This window comes from Bos taurus, chromosome 25, assembly GCF_002263795.3.
Source record: "Bos taurus isolate L1 Dominette 01449 registration number 42190680 breed Hereford chromosome 25, ARS-UCD2.0, whole genome shotgun sequence".
NCBI lineage: Eukaryota > Metazoa > Chordata > Mammalia > Artiodactyla > Bovidae > Bos > Bos taurus.
This window is the reverse complement of record NC_037352.1, coordinates 34393726-34401802: the sequence shown is the minus strand read 5'-3', so window position 1 is coordinate 34401802 and position 8077 is coordinate 34393726. Positions and strand designations below refer to the sequence as shown.

Here is an 8077-nt window from a genome sequence, read left to right as displayed (position 1 = left end):
AGTTGTCCTGCTATTCTTGGAGTTGCAGTCCATAGGGAATGAATCTCCAATAGCTTTACTGTGGGAGGAAGGGGCGGGCAGGGCCCATCTGCCTTCTGCCTCAACCCCATACATCACTCCCTGCTCATTTATACTCTTCATTTAAAAAAAATACATTTAATTTATTTATTTGGCTGCACCAAGTCTTAGTTGTGGCCCTTGGGATCTTCAGCAGCAGCATACTGGATCTAGTTCCCTGACCAGGGATTGAACCCGGGCCCCCTTACATTGAGAGTGCAGAGTCTTAGCCACTGGACCACCAGGGAAGTCCCCCATTTATATCCTTTAAAGGCCCATGGGTCCACCACCCACTGCAAACTCAAATTTCTATGTTGGGACCCAATCTGGGCATCTCACCTCCCAAACTGAACTTGTCATTTTTCCCTTAACCCTGCTCTGTCGAGGAGAATGGGACTCTCCCTGTCCACCCACTTGTCTAGGAGTCGTGCTGGGCATTTCCTCCGGTCACCACTGCTGCCCTACCCTCACTCCCACACCTCCCACAGTGGCTGTTATAGGAACACCCCCACCCCAGTGGTCTCCCTTCCTCTGGTCTCCCCATCTGGCCCACCCTCTACTCCAGCTTCCAGAGTGACCATTCTAAAATGCAAACCTGACTCCTCCTCTCCCTTGCTTGAAATCTCCCCTGGCTGAAAAATCCAAAGGGCAGAATCTGGTCCAATCGGATCCAATCCAGTCTCAGATTCCCAACCTCAGGACTTTCTTGGGACTGGTTTTATTTATCCTCCCCTCCCTGATGCCCCCAAACCCAGGAAATCCCCAAAGTTTTCTTTGAAGGCTTCTGATTTGCACAGGGTGATTAGAGGTCAGGTTATTTCAACAAAGAGCAGAAAGTGTCAAGGTTTTAGTATTAACCCAAGTGGCTTTTTCTGTGCTGATGGATCATTAGTTCTGTGTTCCAGAATTAACAGAGATCCAGAGAAGATGTGTGATTTGTTTAAGGTTATTTAGCCCATCATTGGTTCAGCCAGTCTCCAGTGTTGTTTGCAGCCCCAGGTCCCTGAATCCAGCATGGACAGCCACTGCCTTGGGCAGGATGCCTGGAAACTGCTGTCCCTCCAACTTCTCCAGGAGGGCCTTGGCTTGGACTCATCCTCCTGGGGAATACACTCCTTCCCACTCTCATGAGAGAGCAGGTCATTCACTTCCTCTGTCAGGCTCCTCCTCCTACCCAGCTTGATCTGCATCCTCCCATGGGAGTGGTTAGAATTAAACCCAGCTGTGTGTGGGGAGTCGGGCCTGCCTCCACCCCTCCAGTGAAGTACAGGAGACATGTGAACCTCCTTCATGACTCAGCCCTTCCATTTACTAGCTGTGTGACCTAGACAGGTTACGTAACCTCTCTGTGCCTTGGACCCCTCATCTATAGCGTGGAAGAATGGGGATAAATGCATATGCGCTCCTGTGTTTTCTCACTTAGTGGCCTTTCCTTGCCATCTGAGTGTTAGAACAAGATGAAGACTTAGGGGGAGAGATTATAGACTTTGAGGCAGCCTCTGATACAGGCACCTGGCTCAGCCCAAATTGGTGTGACTGCCCTGCCTGGGGTTGGCCCAATCTCCACTTGTCATAAAGTGCTCTTAGGCCTTGTATAACCCTCTGGGCACACATTTCTTTCTTCTCTCTCACTCTCTTTTTTTCCTAGTTGTAATATATGGGATCTAGCTCCCTGGCCAGGGATCAAACCTGGGCCCCCTGCATTGGGAATGCAGAGTCTTAAGCACTGGACCACCAGGGAAGTCCCTGGGCACAGGTTTCTTGGCTTGGACGAGGAGAGAGGTCAGGAGCTCAGTACCATATATCTTGGTCATCCATCTCTTTGGCCATCTCTCCATTCCCGTCATGCACCGGACGTTATAGATGGAGGGGGGGTGGGGGGAAGGAACGTGCTAAAATCTACTCTTTGTTCCTGGAGAAATTTGTTCAGTGTGGAGACAAAAGGGCTTTATCTGTTCTGGCCTTAAATGTAAAAGGCTTTGGGGGAGAAGAAGGGCTCTCCTTTTTCTTATGATGTCCAAAGGTAGAATATAAGGAACAATGGGGAAAAGGACGTGGGAACCTGAGTGTTGTCCCACAGAGGAAGCGAGGGTTCAGGAAACGGTAAACTACCTGTGGCCAGAGGTGTGCGGCAAGGGCTGATGCACAGCAGGTGCGGTGCTATATAAGGGATTTCTCTATTGGATGAACAAAGGTCCTCCTGCTGTCCCTTCTGGTTTACCAACCTGTCTGGGAAGTCAGGGAGGGAACCTCTGGTTGGTTCTGAAACCTAGAAGACAGGGCAAGCCCCATGTTCCTGAGTCATCTCAATTCACTTCAGGCTTGCTGCGGAGGGAGTGCCTTTTGCTCCTGTCTATCCCCAGGCTCAGAGCGCGGAGTTGGTGCTGAGTGTCTGTGCCTACCTTCCGTCCCCTAGTGCAGCCTGGGCTCCAGTCTGCCCGCTGCGTCAGCACACCCGCGTTCCTATTACATGATCAAGTGGGGTTTGCAGTCTGGAAGCATTAGTGCTGGGCTGACTCTGCAGAGTAGCCAATGCAAGAAAATGCCAGTTCTGTACCTCTTCGGCCAGCTCTCTGAGGCCTCATGGCCATGCCACTTCCTCTTTGAGCAGCCTAGCCTGGCCTTCTTCAGTGTTCCCAGGGTCTTTCGAGATCATTCTGGCAGACCGCTGATGGTGGCAGAATCCCCCAGAGAGTTTCAGGTTCCCAGGCCCCATGGTTGGAGGTTCTGATCCACTCTATTGGACCTGAGACTCTGGATTCTAGACAAGTTCCCCTTGTCTGGGTATTGGCAGAGTGGCCATTCTGAAATGCAAATCGGACCCCATCTCTCCCTTGCTTGACATCTGCTCTGGCTGAAGAATCCAAAGGGCAGAAGCTGATCTGTTCTGAGATTCCTAGCCTCAGGGCTTTCTCAGAACGGGTTTTATTTCTCCTCCGTTGGATGTTGGGGGACTGCGATGCACAGCCAAGTTGAGAACCACTGCTGGGCATTACCTCCGAGTGGCCAGTCTTCTGGCCTTGCTTCTCTACTGGTCCCTCACCCCTGATTCCAGTCCCACCCTGCCCAGACTCAGCCCAGGCCATCACTGGACAGCTCCAGCTGGTGGAGAAATTGCCTCCTGGAAATGAACCGAAACTGATGGGCTCTCTGCAGCTTGTTAGTCATTCAGTCATGTCTGACTCTTTGCAACCCCATGGACTGTAGCCAGCCAGGCTCCTCTGTCCATGGGATTTTCCAGGCAAGAATACTGGGATGGGTGTCCATTTCCTTCTCCAGGGGTCTTCCCCACCCAGGGATCAAACCCGGGTCTCCTGCATTGTAGGCAGATTCTATACTGTCTGAGCCACCAGGGAAGCTTGGCGTTTTCTAAAAACAGAAAGCCCCTGCTTCATTCCCTGTGGTAGGTAGGTTGCCACCAGCCCCATCACTGTGGCTCCCCGCTGAGTCATTTGCTCTTTGTTGGAGTCAAGCATCAAGACCTTGACTTCAGACCCCTCTACTCATCCAGAGGGCATGAACACATTCAGAGTCAAGAACACATTCAGGGGGCATGATGGAGAGTTCCCTTTGAGATTTGGGGGGTGTAATGGGAGGTCCATATTGGAGAAGCACTTGGCCCAAGTTCACACAGATGAGTTTGAGGAGACGATTCTATCCTAGGCTCCCCTGCCCTGGAAAGTCCATCTCTTGTTAATGGAAACAGACCACACAGCACATGGAACTTCCCCGACTAGGGATCCAGCTCGTGCCCCTTGCAGTGGAAGCATGAAATCTTAACCACTGGACTACCAGGGAAATCCAACAAAGGCCTATTTTGCTTTTTTTTTTTTTTTAATGGAGATGAACATTCCCTTGGTGTGGTAAACTTTGAAGTGGGCCTCTTTAGGGGAATGCAAAACTTGAAATGGAAAGATGTATCAGACTTTTCAATCTCTCCCTCCTTTCAGCCCAATCAGTTTTAGAGGATCTGAGAGACCCTAGATTTAGGGAAGCTGGTTTGGTGAGCAGTGGTCAGACACACGGAACAGAGAATTTCTGTGGTTGTCAGCCCCATGTCAAGAGGCTGTCTTTGAAATCCTGTCTGGCTCTTCTTAAAGACCGTCCTGTCTGGCTGTGGCCCTATCTGTTCCTGGATTTGTCTACACTTCTGCCTTCCTGAGTTTTGGCCACAATTTGATCACGGCCATTTGTTTGGAGGCAAAACCTTTTAAGTCCTCTTCAAGAGGTAAGACCATCGCCAGGTGATTCATTCTTGAAGCAGAGCCTTTTTCATTGAACAAAACTTCCTTGAGCATCTGCTCCATGCCAGGCTCAGAGCTCTGAGGTGACTCAGATGGATCTGTCTTTGAGAAATCCACTTGTAAGACCACAGGGGAAGACAAAGTCCTATACGCAGTGACAAGGTCTAGAACCAGTGCTGGGAGCTGGAGGGAGCTCCTGGGGGAGTGGTCAGTTCAACATGCAGTGTCTAAAGGCTGAAGAGGTGGCACGGTATGGGGGGTAAGAGTTGAAGGAGTTGAGATCCACTGCTGGGCAACACCTTTGCGTGGCCAGTGTTCTGGCCCTGCTTCTCTGTTGGTCCCTCACCCCTGATTCCTGTCCCATCCTCCCATTCCTATCCCAGCCTTTGAAAAGGCCCAAAGTAAGAAGAGGGCACTGCCTGGTCAGGAAATGCCAGTCAAGTGTCCTATGTGAGATGTAGCCAGGGAGGTAGGAAGGAACCTCGGGAGAAGCCTGTGAACTCCAGGCTAGGGAGCAGGGATTTTGATGCATATGCAATGGGAGTGGCACGCATGGCAAAGCCAAGGCGAGGGAAGGAGAAGATCAAAGTGTTAGTTACTCAGTTGTGTCCAACTCTTTGCAACCCCATGGACTGTAGCCCGCCAGGCTCCTCTGTCCATGGGATTTCCCAGGCAAGAGTTCTGGAGTGGGTTGCCATTTCCTTCTCCAGGGGATCTTCCCAACCCAGGGATTGAACCCAGGTCTCCTGCATTGCAGGCAGATTGTTTACCATCTGAACCACCAGGGAAGCCCAGGAGAAGATGGGAAGCACATAGAGAACCATCTTTCAGTTCTTATACTGGAGACGCTGGGGAGACACTCAGGTAGGGTAATTGACAGGCTGGAGGACCTTAAGAAGCATCCATCCAATTCTGTTATTTTACAGATGTACAATCTGAGGCCCAGAGAGGTAAAGCCTCTTGTTCAAGGTCACTCCGCAGGATCAATATCAAAGTCAAGGCTTCAACTGGTGGGTCCTGCCTCGCAGCACAGGCTTCCTCCACTAGTGGCTCCCATATCCTCAGGGAGAGAGACAGCCCACTGAGATCTCCCTGTCGTCCTTTGCCTGTGAATCTGTCATTCGCCCTGCCCCTACTGCAGACCTGCCTGTTAGGGCAGCAGCTGGAAAGTGTTCCCAGACGACAGGGTGGGGAGCGTTGCTGGTCTGCTTCAGAAGATGCTGCTGCTGCTGCTGCTGTTGCTGCCTCCACACCAATCAGGGAGCTTTCTAGCCGCAGGAGGAAGCCAGGAGCCAGGGGATGGGGCTGCAGTGATTTACGACTGCCCAGAAACAGCAGGACACTAATGTCTCCAGCTGGCCTGTTTGTCGGCCAACTCAGCCCCAAGAAGATACCTCTAAAGGTCATATCCTCCAGCACTGGAGATGGAGCAAAGGGTTAGCCACACAGGGCACCTGCCCAGTGCCCCTGTGTCAAGTCGGTCCCCAGAGGACAAGGCTCCTCCTTTCCTGAGAGGTAGACTCTCAACAGTTTGGGCAGGAAAGGGTGCCCTTACTGCCTGAAGTCCAGAAGATCTGCCTGGGTTTGAATTCAGGCTCTAGGGGTCGCTGATGTGTGACCATTGGCCAGTCATACAGCTGATATCTCTGTGTCTAAAAAAAACCGAGATGGGGACTTCCCTGGTGGTCCAACGGTTAAGACTCTGGGCTTTCTCTGTACAGGGTGCAGGTTTGATCCTGGCCGGGATCCAAGATCTCACAAGCTGCACAGCCAGAAAATATTTAAAAATAAAATAAAAAACAAAGATGACTCTGAGCCTCTCAGCTCTGGCACTGAAGCAGCTCCCAGGTCTGTAGACAGATTCCCTGCTTCCACAGCTAAAGAATGTGAACAGCCTTCCATTTCAGATGAGGAACAGGCTGACTCTAATCTAGAACTCATCATGGCTGGGTGGAGCATTGAGTTTAATTCCTCACTTCAAAGGTGGGGAAATTAAGAGCCAGAGAGAACACAGGTCTTGCACACAGAGCTGGGGGCCAGGCAGAAGGCAGCATGGCTGGCTCTCCACGTCCCTGCTCCACATTTCTTTCAGCAGTACCACACAGCGTGGAGGAGGAAACCAGAATACTAAGCCACTTGCTCTATGTCATGTCTCCATGCCTGTAAAGCAGCCCTCTAAACAGCTGGGGCCACTGGGCAGCTGCAGCAGTAAGCCTAGAGTCTTAAAAAGAGTCGAAAGGGAAAGGAAGGCAGGGCCATCAGAGAGGGGTCTCAACATGGAGATTGCTGATATCATTCCTGTTTCCCTTTAGAAAATCCTTTTCTTTGCATCAGCTTTACTGTTTCCCCAAACAGATTTGGCCTGGATTTTTTTTTTTTTTTTTTCCCCTTTCCATTGAACTGGTCAGGGAAAGAAGTGAGGTGGAGAAAGGCAGCCTGAAATGTGCCAAAGTTCCTGAGATTTAGCTTCTGGGTCCTGCATCACTGACTGGGTCCTGAATCACTGATCCATTTAATCTACCTGCGGACAAGCACGGTTGGCTGTAATGGTTCCTTCTTACAGACCTGGGATGCCCGGGCCAGAAAGATTGAGGCCTGTCCTGCAGGGAGGAAGAGAAAGGAAGAGGAAGGACTTGGCAAATAGGCATGTAAGAGACAGAAGGAAGTGGGAGGGTTTATTCACCAGCAGGATTTCATGTTGCTAGGTGGTGTAGTAAGAGAGGAGGGACCAGATCCCATGTTGGAGGAGGGGTGAAGAGAGCTATTTCTAGGCTCTTCTCACTCAGGCCATCTCCTCCACTCCTGCCAGAGGAGTCTCCCTGAACACATGCGTGCATTCATTCATTTCTTCATTTCACACATTCTACATATGGATGCTGTGCCAGGCGCTGTACTCAGCACTGGGGAAGCAATGATGATGGAAACCAAATGCAAGCCTAGTCCTTTTCTGCCCTGGTTAAAATCTCTCACAGGTATTCTATTTATTTGGGAAGAAAGACTTCACTCCCTGGCCTGCCATTCAGGGCTCCCCAAGTTCTGGAACTCCCCAAGTTCAGTCCCCAGTCCCTACTACCCATCACTTCAGGCACCAAACACACTGGATTCTCTGTCTTACAATACATATGTCAGGGAGAAATCTGCCTCTGAGTCCCTTGTTTGTCCCCTCTGCCTGCTTTCAAATTCTACAGATCTTTTTTTTTCTTAAAAAGTTTTTTTTTTTGTTTTTGCCTTTCATTTCACTTTAATTAATTAATTTATTTTAAATCCTATACATTTTTAAGGGAGTGGGTTAGAAATGTTACCAGCTTTTCAGAACCTCTTCCTGGGAATTCCTTGGGGGGTCCAATGGTTAGGACTCTGTTCTCTTGCTGCGCTGGGCCAGGGTTCAATCCATGGTTGGGAAGCTGCCTAGGAGCAGGCCCCCCCCCCCACAAAAAACCCAAAAAACCACACACCAAACAACAAAAAACAAAACCTTTTTCTATCTAGCATGAAAGAATTAAAAAACAAAACACTAGTACTTAACACATTCTGAATTCCTTGAGGGCAGGGTTCCATGCTCTCTTCCTCCAGTGCCCAGCATAGAGCCTGGACTATTCCTTCACAGAAATTCCCTCATTCTCAGTTCTCATACACAACACTTCATGCCCACTAATTTTTTTTAACTAGGTATAATTTTCTAACGTACTCTACCCATTATCTTTAGCCTATTTTCTTGGGCAGAATTTTGTGTTGTTGTTGTTCACTGGTGTACCACATTGCTTAGAACAGCTCTT

At 50.0% G+C, this 8077-nt stretch overlaps 2 non-coding genes across 2 annotated transcripts; both read right to left on the bottom strand.

Annotated features, from left to right (window-relative positions):
* Positions 1–231: 231 nt before the first annotated feature.
* TRNAE-CUC (transfer RNA glutamic acid (anticodon CUC)) lies at positions 232–305 on the bottom strand. The gene has a single exon. It is a non-coding gene; the product is annotated as a tRNA-Glu (tRNA).
* Positions 306–1725: 1420 nt separating this feature from the next.
* Positions 1726–1798, bottom strand: TRNAG-CCC (transfer RNA glycine (anticodon CCC)). Its single transcript has one exon. It is a non-coding gene; the product is annotated as a tRNA-Gly (tRNA).
* Between the last annotated feature and the right edge of the window lie 6279 nt (positions 1799–8077).